This window comes from Rhinopithecus roxellana, chromosome 11 (assembly GCF_007565055.1).
Source record: "Rhinopithecus roxellana isolate Shanxi Qingling chromosome 11, ASM756505v1, whole genome shotgun sequence".
NCBI lineage: Eukaryota > Metazoa > Chordata > Mammalia > Primates > Cercopithecidae > Rhinopithecus > Rhinopithecus roxellana.
The window spans coordinates 109354242-109373840 of NC_044559.1; the positions used below are offsets into that span (position 1 = coordinate 109354242).

Sequence of the window (19599 nt, forward strand, 5' to 3'; positions counted from 1 at the left end):
AAGGGAAAATCACTTTAAGATGAAGTGATCTGGGGATGAAGCTACAGTGTCAGCAGGTGGAGATGGCTGGGGTTTGAGGAATGGTGAGGAGGGAAGATCTGTTTGGGAATGGAAGTTAGAAGGTGCCTGGGGCACTGAGCGCTATGCTGTGCGTGGCACTATGGTGACGTGGAGAAGGCTGCAATTAAATTTCAGTTTTCCAGATACAGAAAACCTTAGGCTTGAAGTCACGCAATATGCTTTATAATCAATTTATATTTGAAAAGAGATGTGAAAATTTATCTTCCTTCATATTAAATGCTTTGGATAATTTTCTTGGCATTTTTAGGGCTTTTTTGGTGTTTTTAACACCTCAGTATTTATTGCATGATGAAATGTCATTGATACAAAAATAATGACCTGGGTCTAACTTGAAGATGCCAAGACTAAAGAGAAATGTGAGAGCAGGGGGCACTTATCTGCCCCAGTTGCACTGAATTTTGTTGTCTGAGATTGCCAGGTCCAAAAGTAGCACTAGGAATGCAGACCTGGCCAGGCGCGGGGGCTCACGCCTGTAATCCCAGCACTTTGGGAGGCTGAGGCGGGCAGATCACTTGAGGTCAAGAGTTCAAGACAGGCTTGCCCAACATGGTGAAACCTCGTCTCTACTAAAAATACAAAAATTAGCCGGGCATGGTGGCTAGTGCCTGTAATCCCAGCTATTTGGGAGGCTGAGGCACGAGAATTGCTTGAACCCGGGAGGCAAGGGTTGCAGTGAGCTGAGATCATACCACCGCACTCCAGCCTGGGCAACAGAGTGAAACTCTGTCTCAATAAACAAACAAACAGATGAATTCACTTGAGGTGAGGGGTTCAAGACCAGCCTGGCCAATATGGTGAAACCCCGTCTCTACTAAAAATACAAAATTAGCGGGGTGCGGTGGTGCCTGCCTCTAGTCCCAGCTACTTGGGAGGCTAAGGCAGGAGAATTGCTTGAACTTGGGAGGTGGAGGCTGTAGTGAGTCAAGATCGTGCCACTGCACTCCAGCCTGGGTGACAGAGTGAGACTCTATCTAAAAAAAATAAAAGAATGTAGACGCCACCCAAAATGCACAGAACAGCCTAAGGAAACTATGCAGGAAACGCAGAGAGAGGGGCCTTCACAGTAGAAACAGAGGCAGGATGTATTTACACTACTCTTAATTCAAGATGATCCTGCCAAAGACAAGAACAGAAGGAATCTGGAACACATGTGACAAGCAAATTGAGGGGTGTGGAAGAGGAGAAGGAAAATGGACCAAAAGATCTGAACAGACTCAGGGGGCCATGTGGCTACTTTTCTAATAATTAGCATTTAACTTAAAAAAAAAAAATCAGAAATAGTTCTCCCAAAAGGAAACTGACCAAGCAGTGATCTCTTTGCACTGTGGGACAGATTCATTTTGTTATCAATTTAAGAGATTTTGAATGCAAAATTCATAACTCATATTGTCTCTAGGAGTCTCTGCAGATGCCCAATGAGGAAGGTGAGTAACTGGTAAAGCATCTCTCTGTACGTAGTTTGAGTGTTTCAGTGTTTGAGCAAAAGCTTGGTGACTACCCCTGCGGCAACAGAAAAACCATAAGAAGATCAGAAGCACCAGTGAAGCTATATCTCTTGCATCTGGAATTGAACAAGCAGTAAAGAATCTAGGAGAAAAGTTGTTGCTGGACTTGGAGCTTGCACAGGTTCTGGGGGACCAAAGGGAAGGAAAACAGAGGCAGTTTGGTCAGAGAGAGAAGTCTAAGTGGGAGGGAGCACCACACCGGTTACATTTCATTAGTTCACAGGGCAGGCTGCACAGAGGAAGCACCAGGGCTGTAAGGATCCCTCCAGCACCCACCGCCTTCATAAAATTGTAGTTTATTCATAAGCATAAAAGTGACTATTGAAAAGGAAAAATCTAGACTGAGTGCGGTGGCTCACGCCTGTAATCCCAGTACTTTGGGAGGCCAAGGTGAGAAGACAGCATTAACTCAGGAGTTTGAAACCAGCCTGAGCAACATAGGGAGATTCTGTCTCTACAAAAAAATTAAAAAATTAGCCAGGTGTGGTGGTGCATGCCTATGGTTTCAGCTACTTGGGAGGCTGAGGTGGGAGGATTGTTTGAGCCAGGGAGGTCAAGGCCGCAGTGAGCTGTGATCACAGCCTGGGCAATGGAGCAAGACCCTGTTTCCAGAAAAAAAGGAAAGAGCTCACATGTCAAAGGCACTTATGTTGCCATGAGAAAGCCACAGGATTGTGTGATATTTGGTGTAATTTGATGGATGGGTTCTGTATGGACAAAGCAAGAGTCCAGGGAATTTTAGAGGGAGAGAGTGATTCAAGTCAGGTCAAACCTACAGTTGGTTATTAGGCTCAAAATAATCTAAAGAACCTGGATTTTAGAGCCTGGTCCCAAAATCCAGCCATGAGCAATTGTAAAAAACTCGGTCAACTTCTCTAAAAGCCAGTAAGATAGCTTCATCATTTTCCATTTTTAAGAGCCAGATGGCATTAGTGTTATTATGTATAGTATTTACAATTTGTAACATTTTTGCAACTCTGTGCTAGGTGTTTTAAGGTCATTATCTCTAATATTCATTCTGACCCTGCGAGGACCCCTAGAAGCCAGAATTCAGGACAGTTGAATTCTGAAAGTTGAGAGAAGAGTGCCAAACTCATGCATTAATTCCTGAGCCCAAGCTCTGTCCATTCTGACAAGTTGCCCAATACATGAATTCCCTTCATGATTTTCTCCCAGCTTCTTTTCCTGTGGGACATGTTCTTGCTATTTCTTTTCTTTTCTTTTCTTTTCTTTTTTTTTGAGATAGAGTCTTCCTCTGTCGCCCAGGCTGGAGTGCAGTGGTGTGATCTTGGCTCACCACGGCTTCTGCCTTCCGGGTTCAAGCGATTCTCCTATCTCAGCCTCCTGAGTAGCTGAGACTATAGACAGGTACCACCATGCCCAGCTAATTTTTGATATTTAATAGAGACAGTGTTTCGCCATGTTGACCAGGCTGGTCTCAAATTCCTGACCTCAGGTGATCCGCCCACCTCGGCCTCCCAAAGTGCTGGGATGACAGATGTGAGCCACTGCACCCGGCTCGCTGTTCTTTTTTCTAGCACTCTGATTAAGTCTGAACCTTTAACTTTTATTATCCTCTGCCTTAAGACAAGAACTAATGAGGCTGTCCATGCCGGCAATTCTCAAGCCCATCAGACACAAGGCCTCTTTTTATATCCTGAGATATAATTATTTAAAAACTTGCTTAGTCACATACATTTGTAAAAAATCAATACAATATCCTATTATATAAAGGAGAAAAAAAGAAAGAAAAATTTATGAACAAATAAGGAACATTTCAATATACAAATGCTCAGGTACAGTGACATCAGGAGCTACCTCTAAGTAGTATCAGTGTGAATTCAATAGTTATACATGCACACTGATATGAGCTGAGACATTACCATGTAGTAAAGTTCTAAACAAAACAAAGAACAATATCCTCTCAACTGAAAAGGTAACTGCATTCCTGAAAAATTTAGCATATATTTAATTTCTGTTTATATAAAAAATATTTTTAGCCCTTTTCCCCCCACTAGCACCGCTGGGCCTGTAGGTCTCTGTCGAGCCGCGGACACGGGTCTCTGTTCCGCAGGATGGGGTTTGTTAAAGTTGTTAAGAATAAGGCCTACTTTAAGAGATACCAAGTGAAATTTAGGAGACGACGAGAGGGTAAAACTGATTACTATGCTTGGAAACGCTTGGTGATATAGGATAAAAATAAATACAACACACCCAAATACAGGATGATAGTTCGTGTAACAAACAGAGATATCATTTGTCAGATTGCTTATGCCCGTATAGAGGGGGATATGATAGTCTGCGCAGCATATGCACACGAACTGCCAAAATATGGTGTGAAGGTTGGCCTGACAAATTATGCTGCTGCATATTGTACTGGCCTGCTGCTGGCCCGCAGCCTTCTCAATAGGTTTGGCATGGACAAGATCTATGAAGGCCAAGTGGAGTTGACTGGCGATGAATAAAAGGTGGAAAGCATTGACGGTCAGCCAGGTGCCTTTACCTGCTATTTGGATGCAGGCCTTGCCAGAACTACCACTGGCAATAAAGTTTTTGGCGCCTGAAGGAAGCTGTGGATGGAGGCTTGTCTATCCCTCACAGTATCAAACAATTCCCTGGTTATGATTCTGAAAGCAAGGAATTTAATGCAGAAGTACACCGGAAGCAATCATGGGCCAGAATGTTGCACATTACATGTGCTACTTAATGGAAGAAGATGAAGATGCTTACAAGAAACAGTTCTCTCAACACATAAAGAACAGTGTAACTCCAGACATTATGGAGGAGATGTATAAGAAAGCTCATGCTGCTATACGAGAGAATCCAGTCTATGAAAAGAAGCCCAAGAAAGAAGTTAAAAAGAAGAGGTGGAACCGTCCCAAAATGTCCCTTGCTTAGAAGAAGGATCGGGTAGCTCAAAAGAAGGCAAGCTTCCTCAGAGCTCAGAAGCAGGCTGCTGAGAGCTAAACCAAATAATTTTCTATGATGATTTTTCAGATATAGGCAATAAACTTACAGACAGAAAAAAAAAATATTTTTAGAGTCCAGTAATACAAACACTTTTTCACCCCCAAAATGTCAGGCCAGATGTTCTAAAGTCACAGTCACAAGTGACACTTCTTCACAGTATGAGACTATCCTACGCCTTGCAAGGTATCTAGTATCCCTGGCCTTTGTCCTGTTTCATGTACATTTCACTTTTTTCCCATACTAGCTTCTCTCAGTTACAGTTCTTGATGTGATTGTCCACTCAGACATCTGCCTCTTTTAACAGGGAGTCATTTAAAGACTCCAGTTTCTCTCTTTCTTTAAATTTCTAAATTTTTTATTTTTGAGACAGTCTTGTTCTGTTGACCAGGCTGGAATGCAGTGGCAAGATCTCAGCTCACTGCAACCTCCACTTCCCAGCTTCAAGCGATTCTCCTGCCTCAGCCTCCTGAGTAGCTGGGATTACAGGCATGCACCACTACGCCCAGGTAATTTTTATATTTTTAGTAGAGACAGGGTTTTACCATCTAGGCCAGTATGATCTCGAACTCCTGACCTGACCTCAGGTGATCCACCTGCCTTGGCCTCCCAAAGTGCTGGGATTACAGGCATGAGACACTGCCCCCAGCCTAAAGACTGCAGTTTCTTTATGATCATTGGAATGGGGACTGAGCAACTGGCACCTTCCCTGTCTGTCCATCAAGGGGCATGTGTTGGATGTGTGTGGATGCTACTTCCATTAGGTAAATTCATGGTAGTTACTTACGTCACACTCTGGAGGAAACAGACCACTGAGTATGCATTTAGTAAACATAAATTTAGTCAGCGGATCTGTTTCCTTAACAGAATATGGCTCTGCTGCACTGTATCCTTCAACCAACTGCTCCAATTATTGTGACAAAAAAAAGTAGCCCCATAAATTTTCACAATACGCCATAGTGGGTGGTCCTTTTGCCTGGTTTTAGCTGTAGACACATATTCCTCCTTACTTTATATGTTTCTCCCCACTCTTGTTTTATTCCTAGACAGCTAATAAGACTTGAATATCAAATTCTTTCGCATTTTGAAAATCCCAGTGTATTACAGTCTCATGTCCTTCTGTGGTTGGTATCAAGTAAGTGAGAGTTGGAATACTCAGGTTTTGACAGCGACAGAGACCATCCTCCTGTAGCTGCCGCTTACTTGGTGCTGAAGATCACAGCTGATAAGATTATAAAACTACACACGTGTAGAGTGCTTATTTTTAGATGTTAGCAATTTCTTCTTTTGCACATAATCTGTATTTAGACCCAATTAGCAAGCTTTCTCTCTATCCTTCTCTGCGAAGGCCAAACACTACCCAGTGAGGGTATATAAAAAATGAAAGAAAGAAAAACTACCAAAGGTGACCCGAAGTAATAAATCCAAGATTTTAAAAGAAGAAAAGGGCCTCCATGTTTTTAAGACTCAAAATGGTCACAGGAAAATGATACATGTTGGGTTACATTTTCTACGTTTGAGTAATTATGAGGTAACCTACCTCGAAGTCAATGAGAAGAAACTCAACTTTTATTTATTTATTTATTTATTTATTTATTTATTTTTTTTGAGACGGAGTCTCGCTCTGCCGCCTGGGCTGGAGTGCAGTGGCCGGATCTCAGCTCACTGCAAGCTCCGCCTCCCGGGTTCACGCCATTCTCCTGCCTCAGCCTCCCGAGTAGCTGGGACTACAGGCGCCCGCCACCACGCCCGGCTAGTTTTTTGTATTTTTTAGTAGAGACGGGGTTTCATCGTGTTAGCCAGGATGGTCTCGATCTCCTGACCTCGTGATCTGCCCGTCTCGGCCTCCCAAAGTGCTGGGATTACACGCTTGAGCCACCGAGCCCGGCCTTTTTTTTTTTTCTCAAGCCTGTAATCCCAGCACTTTGGGAGGCCGAGACGGCGGATCACGAGGTCAGGAGATGGAGACCATCCTGGCTAACACGGTGAAACCCCGTCTCTACTAAAAAATACGAAAAACTAGCCGGGCGAGGTGGCAGGCGCCTGTAGTCCCAGCTACTCGGGAGGCTGAGCCAGGAGAATGGCGTAAACCCGGGAGGCGGAGCTTGCAGTGAGCAGAGATCGCGTCACTGTACTCCAGCCTGGAAGAGCGAGACTCCGTCTCAAAAAAAAAAAAAAAAAAAAAAAAAAAAAAAGGAAGGGTCCATAATCGTGAGCAGGGTTACCAAATATATAGGCCGAGTACGGTGGCTCAAGCCTGTAATCCCAGCACTTTGGGAGGCCGAGAGGGGCTGATCACGAGGTCAGGAGATCGAGACCATCCTGGCTAACAGGGTGAAACCCTGTCTCTACTAAAAAATACAAAAAACTAGCCGGGTGTGGTGGCGGGCGCCTGTAGTCCCAGCTACTCGGGAGGCTGAGGCAGGAGAATGGCGTGAACCCGGGAGGCGGAGCTTGCAGTGAGCTGAGATCCGGCCACTGCACTCCAGCCCTGGCGGCAGAGCGAGACTCCGTCCCAAAAAAAAAAAAAAAGAAACTCAACTTTTAATGTGATGTATCCATTAGTTGTTCAATAGATATCCAGGGAGTCTGTGCTTTATACAAGGTTCTGTGCAATGTACAAAGCCAGAACTCCCAACTTAGGTGCATTGGAATCACCTGGAGGCCCCCTTGTTAAAATGTGGAACCTGGCCGGGCCTAGTGATTCACTTCTGTAATTCCAGCACTTTGGGAGGCCTAGGCAGGAGGACGGCTTGAGAGGCCAGGAGTTTGAGACCAACCAACCTGGGGAACATAGAGAGACTTCTCTACAAAAAAAACTTAAAAATTAACTGGGTTTGATGATGTGCACCTGTAAAGTCAACTACTCAGGAGGTTGAGGAGAGAGGATCGCTTGAGCCCAGGAGGTCAAGGCTGCAGTGAGCAATGATTGTGCTGCTGTACTCCAGCCTAGGCAACAGAGCAAGACCCTGTCTCCAAAAAGAAAAAAAGAAAAAAAATGTGAATTCTGATCGCACATATCAGTTGGGGGCTGACAGCCTGTTTCTGAGCAATCTCCCAGGTGACGCCCTTACTGCTGGCCAGCAAAGGACATTTTGAGTACTAAGGCACATTAGGGAATAAAATAATTAAACATGGAAACTGCCTTCAAAAACTTACAATCTGCATAAGGAGATACATTTTTTTCCAAACCAAACAGAAGAGCCATGTGCCGTAAGAGTGATGCAACAGGTCAAATAATTAATTACTCCTGGCTCAGGAGTGGTAGCACGTCTGGGATGAAGAAGGTGGCATTTAGGTTGAGTTCCTAGTGAAGGAAGGATTGGTAGCAATAGGGAGGTACAGAAGGGACAGGATGTCTAGCAGAGGGACCAGTGTCAACAAAAAGACCCTTAACCCTCAGGTGAAGAGGGAGAAGTTCCACCGGGAGGGAATGCCTGCTGGAGGTGTGGATAAAATGGTGAAACAGGGGCCTGAGAAATTGGCCTGAGAACATCCGGGGAAGCACCCAGGACACGAGTCAAGAAGTCTAGAACTGAGCTTTATTACAACTGTCCTCAGAGCAGTGGGAGAAACAAAGGGGCGGAGGAAAAGGAAATAGAGGCTGAAAGACCAGTCAAGAGGCTCCTGAAATAGTCTAGAAGAAATAAATCCTCAAATAGACACAGTCATAAATCTTTGATAAGAAACGAAAATGCTGAACTATTTATATCTGAGTTTCCCATATTGGATCTTACTTGAATAATGACCCATCTTTTCCTCATTTGACAAGCAGTTACCAGCATTTCTTTAAGGGTTAGAGCAAGACAGATCTATTAATTAAAAGTTGTAAGATGATGTTCTTAGAATGCTCACTCCTGGATTATGCTGGAAATAACTAAGAGATGCTATAATTATTTTAAGAGACTTAAGATGTAAGTTCTCTGTTAACAAATAGTGTCCCACCTAACACAAAGTACTCAGTGATCTTTCATTCTCAGAAGAGGAGGTCTTAGCTTCACTGACCATATTTCCCCTTACTTCAATGCCCAATACTATGTCGGTTTTAGGTCATCCCAGAAGAGATATATTTCTAGTATTTCCAGAGAAAAGCATCTGGTTTTAAAATACAGTAAGAGGGGCTGCCTCCAAAATAGTAGTTTACAGAGTGGGAGAATGCAAGGTGTTCCACAGTAGAAAATACTGTCATTTTAAATTCTCCAATTTCCAGATTTTCAGGCAGGGTATGTGTGATTTGACACCCTGGCAATGTGGACAGTGTCCGAATTGCACTTGCCTTTCAGGTCTTAGATTTTCAGACCCCTGACTCCTTTCCTGTCCCTGTAGGAGACATCAGAAGTCTCTGAAGTATACGGAAAACTAAAAGGAGATCTTGAAGTTTCCATGTTTCTTTCTAAATCCTAATTAAATGAAAACTCTTCTAAGGAAAAAGCTTGCTCTGAAGCAGTTGGTTGAAGTGTACAGTGCAGCAGAACCATGTTCTGTTAAGGAAACAGATCCACTGACTACATTTGTGTTTACTAAATGCATACACAGTGGTCTATTTCCAACTCAACGTGAACTTAGGTAACTGCCATTAACTTGCCTAATGAAGGTAGCATCCACACACATCAAACACATGCCCCTCGATGGACAGACAGGGAAGGTGCCAGTTGTTCAATCCCTGTCTTGATGATCATAAAGAAACTGAAGACTGTAAACCACTGCCTGTGAAAAGATTTAGATGTCTGGGTAGGCAATCACATCAATAATTTAAACTGTGAGAAGTTAGTAGGGAAAAAGAGTGAAATGTACATGAAATGGCACCAAACTGCCTGAACCAAGGAGGCAAAGGTGGAGCCCCAAGGCGGTCAGTCCACCCCATGTGGAAAGGAACTATTTCAAAGACATCGGTCGGAGACCTTCATGGCAGGACACCAGCAAGCTGGCAAAACAGATCTTGCAAAGGGTTTCTGCACTCCGTCTGTGAGCTTCATTAACAGGCACTCGGGACTGAGAACCTTCCTGTCAGCTGTGGCAGGTAAATAGCCAATAGAGAGAAGCTATTAATTTAAGACACACCATTGATAATGAAGTCTACCTTAAGAACAGACAACAAGGGGCTTCAGATGCTGAAGCACAGACACAAGACATCCTGGAACTCCAAGTCCAAAGGGCAATGCTCGGGGCAGAGATCAATGAAAGCTTTTAAGCTGAGCCACTCTCAAGCTGATGGCTGCCATGCCCAACAGCCATCCCTGGTTACAAGCTAGAGGAAAAGTCCCTGAGTATATCTGTTGTTTCCTGGGTGTAAAGATGCTAAATGCCAGGTGCTTTCCTCTAGAGTGGAAGGTATAGGAGTGGGGCAGTGCCTGCAGAAGCAGCAAGGTCAAGAGAGTTCATCTGGTTATTGTCATTAAAAAAGACGTCCCAGCCAGGCATGGTGGCTCACGCCTATAATCCCAGCACTTTGGGAAGCCGACGATGGCGGATCCCTTGAGGTCAGGAGCTCAAGACCAGGCTGGCCAGTGTGGTGAAATCCTGTCTCTACTAAAAACAAAACCAAACAACAACAAAAAATTAGCCAGGTGTGTTGGCGCATGCCTATAATCCCAGCTACTCGGGAGGCTGAGGCAAGAGAACTGCTTGAATCTGGGAGGCAGAGGTTGCAGCGAGCCAAGATCATGCCACCGCGCTCCAGCCTGGGTGACAGAGGGAGACTCTGTCTCAGAAACAAAACAAAAACAAAAAACAACTTTCTGAGCATGCATTTTGGGTGCATTTTGAAGTGCAGCTTGCAGCATGTAGAAGTTGGGCTTCTGGTTCACAGAGTGCTGCAACTAAAGTATTAGATGTCTGCATATTTCCAGATATACTTAGATCATATTTCAGGCCACCTTTCTTCTTTTTTTTCCTAATCCAGGACGTGCTCAGTATTCCCTCTCCACTCACACTGAAGAACTTCAAGTAGCGGCTACACTTTGCAGTGCCTCCCACTCAGGCTGCAATATCCTAAGCATTTATCTTCAATCGCTGGGAACTCTTGAAACAGCCCACATCAATCATGACTCAGCAGTTTTTCCTTACCATGAAAACAGCAGAGCAATGGGTTTCTCCATTTTTGGAGTTAATACATTAGCTATAAATGTAATTCCATAGTAGATATGCAACAACAAGAAAAAAACTCTGGGGCAAATTGTGCCGCTTTTCAGAGGGTAACAGGAGATGTTTGACTCAAGATGGAATGTAAGAACCCTCATGACCTCCCTCTCCTTCTCTTTAACCTGTTCATGGTTATGCAGAATAAACCCCTAATACTTTTGATGAGTGAGGCAAATGGCCTTCCTGTAGAGGCAGAATCATAAGAATTTTCAAGAAAGTTTGTGTGGCCAGCCTGAAGTTCCAGGGAAGAGGAATGGGTATTTGGACTAGAGAAATACGTGGTTAATTCTGAGCTCTAAGTGATTGGTCCACATTGGTCTACTTCAGTTCCTGGGTCAATGTTTCGGAGTTTTCCATCAGTTAAACAATGTCCACAGTAAACTGCCATGACCACTTAACCTTAACTGCAAACTACATCCACTTAATCCTTTGGGGTCCCTTTCTATTCATAATAATCCAGAAAAATTTTGTATTGTGCTTTATTTCCTCAATCATATCTCCTTTAATTCTTCAACAAGCCTTTCCTGATTAGAAAAGCCAGAAAACTCATCCGAGTATCTCTGTTGAAGATCTGGACAAAGTTTTCAAGTATTATTGAATTTTTAATCCACTCAACAAAAATTCTCCAATGTTGTTTCATTTTATTTCAGAGTCTAGTTTCTGTATACAACTGCAAGGGTAGGGGCCACCTATTTATTATGCTTTATTTATAGACCCATGTGTATATGGGAGAATTTAACATATATAAAAGGAACCTGAATTTTTCAGTCTTAGACTTTCAGGATTCCCTGTATTTAAATAATAGCTGTTGATCTAAAAAATCTGCAAGAGAAACGTAATCCTTAGATGTTTTTTTTCTTCTCCAAATCGGAGTAGTAAAGCAAAATGAAATGGGTGAATGCTGTTTGTCAATCCTACGGTGGTATAAAAAAATGGTGTAGTGTGACCAAAAGCATACTTCTGATGAAAGCCCACTACTGGACAGGACACAACCTAAAAGTTACTGTCCCCACAGGCTGCCTTACAAGTGTCCTCACACTCCAAAGAGGAGTGGGAGGTAGAAGTGAAATGATTGAGGGAAGTTTTCTTTTTCTGAGATGGAGCGTGACTCTTGTTGCCCAGGCTGGAGTGCAACAGTGCGATCTTGACTCACTACAACCTCTACCTCCCGGGTTTAAGTGATTCTCCTGCTTCAGTCTCCCGAGTAGCTGGGATTACAGGCACCCGCCACCACTCCTGGCTACTTTTTTGTATTTTTAGTGGAGACAAGGTTTCATCACATTGGCCAGGCTGGTCTCAAATTCCTGACCTCAGGTGATCCGCCCACCTCAGCCTTCAAAGTGCTGGGATTACAGGCGTGAGCCACCATGCCCAGCCGATTGAGTGAAATTTTCTAAGACAACTGCCGGTCATATCCCACAGGGGACTGGGCTCTAGGATAGCCCATGTGTATATGGGAAGAAAAGTTTCCTTGGGTCTTCTTGTCCACAAGACAACCTCAGGGATCTCTTCCTATCCCAACAACCTCTGTCTATCTCAACAACCATTGTGGTCAACAAGGAGGAAGCATTCCAAAACTTGTTCACACAGAACAATTCAAATATAGATGATGGAGGAAAAACAAACTTTGAAAAGAGGGCACAATTTGCTATTCCCACTGGATTTATTTTAAACAACTCCCCACCACACACAATAAAAGGTCTTAAGAGAGCCATCATGGCTGGGCACGGTGGCTCACACCTGTAATCCCAGCACTTTGGGAGGCCGAGGCAGGTGGAACACCTGAGGTCAGGAGTTCGAGACCAGCCTAGCCAACATGGTGAAATCCTGCCTCTACTAAAATTACAAAAATCAGCCAGGCTTGGTGGTGGGTGCCTGTAACCCCAGCTACTTGGGAGGCTGAGGCAGGAGAATCACTTGAATCTGGGGGTGGAGGTTGCAGTCAGCCGAGATCACGCCACTGCACTCCAGCCTGGGTGACAGAGCAAGACTCCGTCTGAAGAAAAAAAAAAAAAAAGAGAGACATCTGTTTATATTATGCTTTGCTGAAACTCTCTTCCTGTTGCATTATTGTGATAAGGTGAAAGTTAGTAAAAAAGAACTTTTGTTGTTTTTAAACTCATACAACCTCACCTGAGAGATGAATGATAGGTAATATTTGCAGGTACAATTTTCAGTATACTTTCACAATTCCAATCAATTTCTACTTTGGGACACTTGTGATTTTCCAGAACTCTAAAATGCATTGAGAGAAATTGTGATTAAAATCATGTTTTAAGAGTTACTCTTAATATTTTTAATGCAAGTAAGAAGCTTTCTTCTGGGGAGCACATTTCCCATTAATCCTCGCTCTTATGCAAATAATGAGCTCACTGTTCATTGATGATTTGGGAGTTCTACTCCCACTCTCTCTTCCTTCCAATTTCTGCCACCACCCTGAGGGTTTCAGGGCCCTTAGGACAAGGCTTGTCACCTCCAGGTTCTTTGGCCTCCAGGTTCCTTGGTTTCCAGGTTTTTTGGCCTCCTTATCTCCTAGGACTCTTGCCTGGCATCTGCACATGAACCGCCATCCCTTGGAGCTTAGTATTGCTCAGAACTGTTACTCTACGTCTGAAATCTTCAATTCTATTCTCTTTGCTTTTGATCACAACCTATTGGTTCCCACAATCCCCGAATCTTTGACCACCTGTATCTTCCTTCGGCCTACTCCTAAAGAGGCTGGGTGCCATGATCTAGCACTTGCCCATACTTTTCTCAAAGCCTTCACCTCCTCTGACCACTTACCTTCCCTCCTACGACCCCCACACAGCCCAATCTCAATCCCAGGGGGTCCCAGCATCCTTTCCTGTTCCCACACTGGGTCGCTGGTCATTACTGAGACTACCTACCAGTGGTCCCTACCCTTGCCAGGGCCCTAGTGACAATCCTTCTCAACATTCTCCTCTCCTTCCCACATGGAAACTCCCTCAAGCCTGTCCCTTCTCTTCCAGTCTCCTTCCTCATCAACCTCTTCTCCCATTATCAGTGGAAGATCTTTGTTGGAAAATTCGAAGGCAAGCAGTAAACCTTCTCCAACTTCCTCCTCCTCCTCCTTCTCCTCCTCCTCCTCCATGAAGACAATTCAGCCCCAACTCCAATCTTCCATCATTCGCAGTGGAAAAAATATTTTCATCCCTCCTCCTCCACCTTTTCCTCCTCTTTCCCCTCTTAAAAGCAAATCCACCCACTAACTGTTTCCATGCCTTCAGAATCTCTCCTCTCAGGCCTCTGTAGGGCCCACACATCTTACAACCTTCACTAGTTAACTCCTTCCTTTCACTGTCCAGCTTCCAGAAGGAGCATCTACATTCCCATGTCCCCTTCCTGACCTCTCAATCAGTCACCACCCCAGGGCCTGTGCCCGCCACTGAACCAGCACTTCCTAAATTTGCAGGGTCTCCTAGTTGCTGAATGCAACAGCAATGGCAATATATTCATCTTAATGGTTTTATATTATTATTTTATTTATAATACTAAACTGAAACATGTTTATAAACTTGGCATAGTATGAGGCAGTTAAGAGTCAGTAGAGAAAAAAAGGGTAAAAAGTATAGGAAAACATGTATGGCCATGCCCAGGCACACAGTAGGGGATTAATATATGGCAGGTGTATAAATTGCAGGGCATCTAGAAGCAGCTTTGAATAAGATGAAACTCAAACCCTTCTCATTGGACTTGTCGAAAGTGCAAATTGGATATGTCACTTCCCTAATTACCTTTTAGTTGCTTCCCAGTGTCTACAGGATTAAGTCCAAACTTCTTAACCAGGTACTTCATTGATTCGGCCCCAGCTGTCTCATGTCCAAGCAGGTCCCCTACACACACTGTGCTCATTAAACTCTGCACAGGACATACCATGATCTCTTTGCTTCCAAGGGACTCTTCTGTGTCTGGCAAACTCTAACTCATTCTTCAAGCCTCAGCCTTCCCTGATCCCAATTGCCTCTTATCCTTTTGTTCCCTCCAGTGTTCCCATACTCTGTTTCTCCGGTCTCCCTGCATGTTTTGTCCCTTGAGTGGGCATTCACATCCTATACAGCAATTCTGTGCCATCTCTCCCACTAAGGCTTGAGGGCAAGTTAATGGAACTGCCCACACTTGCAATTCTATTGCCCGGCATGTGGGTGCTCTCTAATATGTATTTGCTGAAAGCATGGTGAATAAGAATAGGATTCAGATAAAATGTTCTATGGTGCAACTAACTTTGTATGGACTGCACTAAACAGTAGAAGAGAAAGCTAAATGGAGAGCTAGCCCTAGAAGCTTAAACTCACCAAAATCATATAACTCAGTTTACTAGTCTGTAAAATAGGAAAATACTTGGTGAGATACTTTGACATTTTCAAACGAAAATAATACACAGGAAGAAAAGCAATCATAATACATATAATCCAACTTCCATCATGATAACTTTCAAATAAACAAGTCATCTTGGCAAATGAGTAACTAGAAAAAAAAAATTAGGGAGTAGGCTTCTAAGCAGAGTGTCTACTATGTCATTAAAAAAAAACTCCTGTAGTACTTTCCTGATGAAAATAATTTCAAAGGCTGGCTAAGTTTCAACTGGCAGGATTATATTCTGCCAGCTCAGTTCTTCTGCAGGCTTTTAGGATTGACCTGAGATGCCCTTCCAAACTCATGTGTCTCCCTGGTGGCTACTAAAGGCCAGAGTGAACAATTTAAAAAGAAAAACAAAATACCCTCATGTTATTAAGTGAGATATGTCTCACACATTTGAATTCTAAACAGTATGATAAATTGAATTATGGTTTTATTTCATCAGTTCTCAACTAGTACAATTTAAGACAGTTCATGGGTGCCAAAAAGAGGTAATGAATTTGATAGATAGCAGAGGTCAGATGTCTCGTTCAGTTAAATTATAAGCAAAGCAAATATTCCTTACAAATGTTAAGCGACTTCTACTAACAGGCTAAAAAAAAAAAATCTTATTAACTAATTTCTTTGATTTCAACAAAATTTATTTCCATACTCACAGCAGGAAGTGACAGAGTTGAGACTGTAAGTATGAAAGAACACAGTATTTTTTATAATGAGCTTTGGGGAAAAATATAAAAGACAAACAAGCTACTCTCAGAGAAAAATGCCTTTAATTGCATCTCCAGTAGTTTGTGATTATTTCCTGTAATTAAAAACTTGATTTGTCGGCCTAAGTTTTTTCAAAGATGAACATGGCTGTTTTTGACTCACACAGGCTCTCACTGACCTAGGCATCCTGATTCAAAACAAGTGAGATGGCCGAGCACGGTGGCTCACGCCTGTAACCCCAGCACTTTGGGAGGTCGAGGCGGGTGGATCACTTGAGGTCAGGAGTTCAAGACCAGTCTGACCAACATGGTGAAACCCTGTCTCTACTAGAAATACAAAAAATTAGCTAGACGTGTGGCACACGCCTGTAATCCCAGTTACTTGGGAGGCTGAGGCAGGAGAATTGCTTCAACCCAGGAGGTGGAGGTTGCAGTGAGCCGAGATCACACCAACTGCACTCTATCCTGGGCAACAGAGTGAGACTCCATCTTCAAACAAAACAAAAAACAAGTGAGAACAGCTTCTGAGAGGTAAAGACAAGATGCTTTGAAGTCCAAATCCATAAGCAAGAACTGAGGAATTTTGTAGTATTTGGTTAAATCAAACATAATTAGAATCCCCCATGACTGAAAGTGAAATAAATGGGCTGATCAGGTAGCCTTTACAATTGGCACCAGGTAGGAAAGGTGACAGGGTGTGGGTATCTTTCTTTGTCAAATATTTGACTACCTGAAGGGGACAGAATGCTTTGGTGAGAAACTACAGAACAGAATCTTAGCACCAAGATTTTGGAGTAAAACAAAGTTACCCAGAATTAGGATTTTTACCATTTCTTCAGAAAATGCATAAATGTCTCTGGAAGACTTCTGAAGTCTTTTAAAGCCAGAATCAGCAAAGGATGAAGAGAATATTAAGGGCATAATGTCCTTGAAACTTTCTGCCTCATTTCCCATCAAATTAAATCTGTAATAGTACCTCCCACTGAATTTTCCTTCCTGCATTGAAATTTCTCAAAATGAAGTCCTGCTCTTGCATATTTAAGGAGTGATTGTGTGTATGTGTGTGTGCGTGTATATATATATATATATATATGGGTGTATGTGTGTGCGTGTATATATATATATATGCGTGTATGTGTGTGTGTGTATATATATATGGGTGTATGTGTGTGTGTATATATATATGGGTGTATGTGTGTGTGTATATATATATGGGTGTATGTGTGTGTGTATATATATAGGTGTATGTGTGTGTGTGTATATATATATATGGGTGTATGTGTGTGTGCATATATATATAATATATATGGGTGTATGTGTGTGTGTGTATATATATGGGTGTATGTGTGTGTGTGTATATATATATGGGTGTATGTGTGTGTGTATATATATATATGGGTGTATGTGTGTGCGCATATATATATATATATATATGGGTGTATGTGTGTGTGTGTATATATATGGGTGTATGTGTGTGTGTGTATATATATATATGGGTGTATGTGTGTGTATATATATATATATGGGTGTATGTGTGTGCGCATATATATATATATATATATGGGTGTATGTGTGTGTGTGTATATATATATGGGTGTATGTGTGTGTGTGTATATATATATATGGGTGTATGTGTGTGTGTATATATATATATGGGTGTATGTGTGTGTGTATATATGTATATATATGGGTGTATGTGTGTGTGTATATATATATGGGTGTATGTGTGTGTGTGTATATATATAGATGGGTGTATGTGTGTGTGTATATATATATGGGTGTATGTGTGTGCGCATATATATATATATGGGTGTATGTGTGTGTGTATATATATATATGGGTGTATGTGTGTGTGCGTATATATATATATATGGGTGTATGTGTGTGTATATATATAATTTGTTGAAACTAAGCATTATTAAGTGTATTAATGAGGAAGGGTAAATTTTATTCTGAATTAACTTTTAAAATCTATGAAGTTAAGAAGTTGATGATCACATTTAAGGTCTCAAAATACTTAGAATATTTTGGTTGTGAAAAATAAGTAAAGTTATACAAAGAACTCTTAAAATTCAATTAAAAAAATTTTAAAAATTGGCAAAAGATCTGAACAACCATCTCACCAAAGAACACACAGATGCATATAAGCATATGAAAAGATACGCAATTCTATACCTAGAAAAACCTAGACTTTGCCAAAAGGCTCCTAGACCTGACAAACGACTTCAGTAAGGTTTCAGGATATGAAATCAACATACCAAAATCAGTAGCATTTCTATCTACCAATAGCATTCAAGCTGAGAGCCAAATGAAGAATGCAATTTCATTTACAATAGCCACACATACACAATAATAAAATACCCAGAAATATTAATATATCTAACCAAGGAGGTGAAAGATCTCTGTAAAGAGAACTATAAAACACTGCTGAAAGAAATCATAGACAACACAAGCAAATGGAAAAACATTCCATGCTAATGGATTGGAAGAATCAATATTATTAAAATGTCCATACTGCCCAAAGCAATCTACAGATTCAACGCTATTCCTATCAAATTGTGAACGTCATGTTTTCATAGAATTAGAAAAAAAAACTATTCTAAAATTCTGGAACCACAAAAGAGCATTAATAGCCAAAGTAACCTTAAACAAAAAGAAAAAACATATTAACCTGATTTCAAACTGTACTACAAGGCTACAGTAACCAAAATAGCATGGTGCTGGTACAAAAATAGACATGTAGACCAACAGCATAAGAAATAAACCTACAAATAAAGCTGCACAGCTACAACCAACTGATCTTCAACAAAGTCTGCAAGAATAAGCCATGGGGAAAGGACTCCCTGCTGGGGAAACTGGCTAGCCATATGCAGAGGGATGAAACTGGACCTCTACCTATCACCATATACAAAACTTACCTCAAGATGGATTAAAGACTTAAATATAAGACCTCACACTATAAAAATCCTAGAAGAAAACCAAGGAAATACCCCTCTGGACATTGGCCTAGGCAAAGAGTTTATGATTAAGTCTTCAAAAGCAATTGCAACAAAGACAAAAATTGACAAGTAGAACCTAATTAACTGATGAGCTTCTGCACAGCCAAAGAAACTATCAACAGGCTAAACAACCTACAGAACAAGAGAAAATACTTGCAAACTATGCCTCTGACAAGAACTAATATCCAGTATCTATAAGAAACTTAAACAATTCAACAAGAATAAAACCACCCCATTAAAAAGTAAGCAAAAGACATGAACAGACACTTCTCAAAAGAAGACATACATAGGGCCGACAGGCATATGAAAAAAAGCTAATCATCACTGATCATTAAATGCAAATCAAAACCACGAGAAACCATCTCACACCAGTCAGAATAGTTATTACTAAAAAGCCAAAAAGTAACAAGTTGGCGAAGCTGTAGAAAAAAGGGAACGCTCATATACTGTTGGTGGGATTATAAATTAGTTCAGTCCCTGTGGAAAGCAGTTTGGAGATTTCACAAAGAACTAAAAACGGGATTACCATTTGACCCAGCAATCTCATTACTGGGTATATACCCAAAGGAAAATACAACATTCTACCAAAAAGATGCCTGCACTTGTATGTTTATTGCAACACTATTCACAAAGACACAGAACTCAGCAAAGACATGGAATCAACCCAGGGGCCCATCAGTGGTGCACTGGATAGAGAAAATGTGGTACATACACACCATGGAATACTATGCAGTCATTTTTAAAAAACCAAAATCATGTCCTTTGCAGCAACATGGATGCAGCTGGAGGCCATTATCCTAAGTGAATTAACACAGAAATAAA

General features: G+C 41.9%; 1 protein-coding gene and 1 pseudogene across 12 annotated transcripts in view; one reads left to right on the top strand and one right to left on the bottom strand.

Annotated features, from left to right (window-relative positions):
- KIAA1217 (KIAA1217 ortholog) overlaps nucleotides 1-19599 on the bottom strand; it is a 349155-nt gene that overhangs the window by 249085 nt on the left and 80471 nt on the right. The window lies entirely within an intron of this gene.
- On the top strand, nucleotides 3644-4553 carry LOC115900393 (annotated as a pseudogene).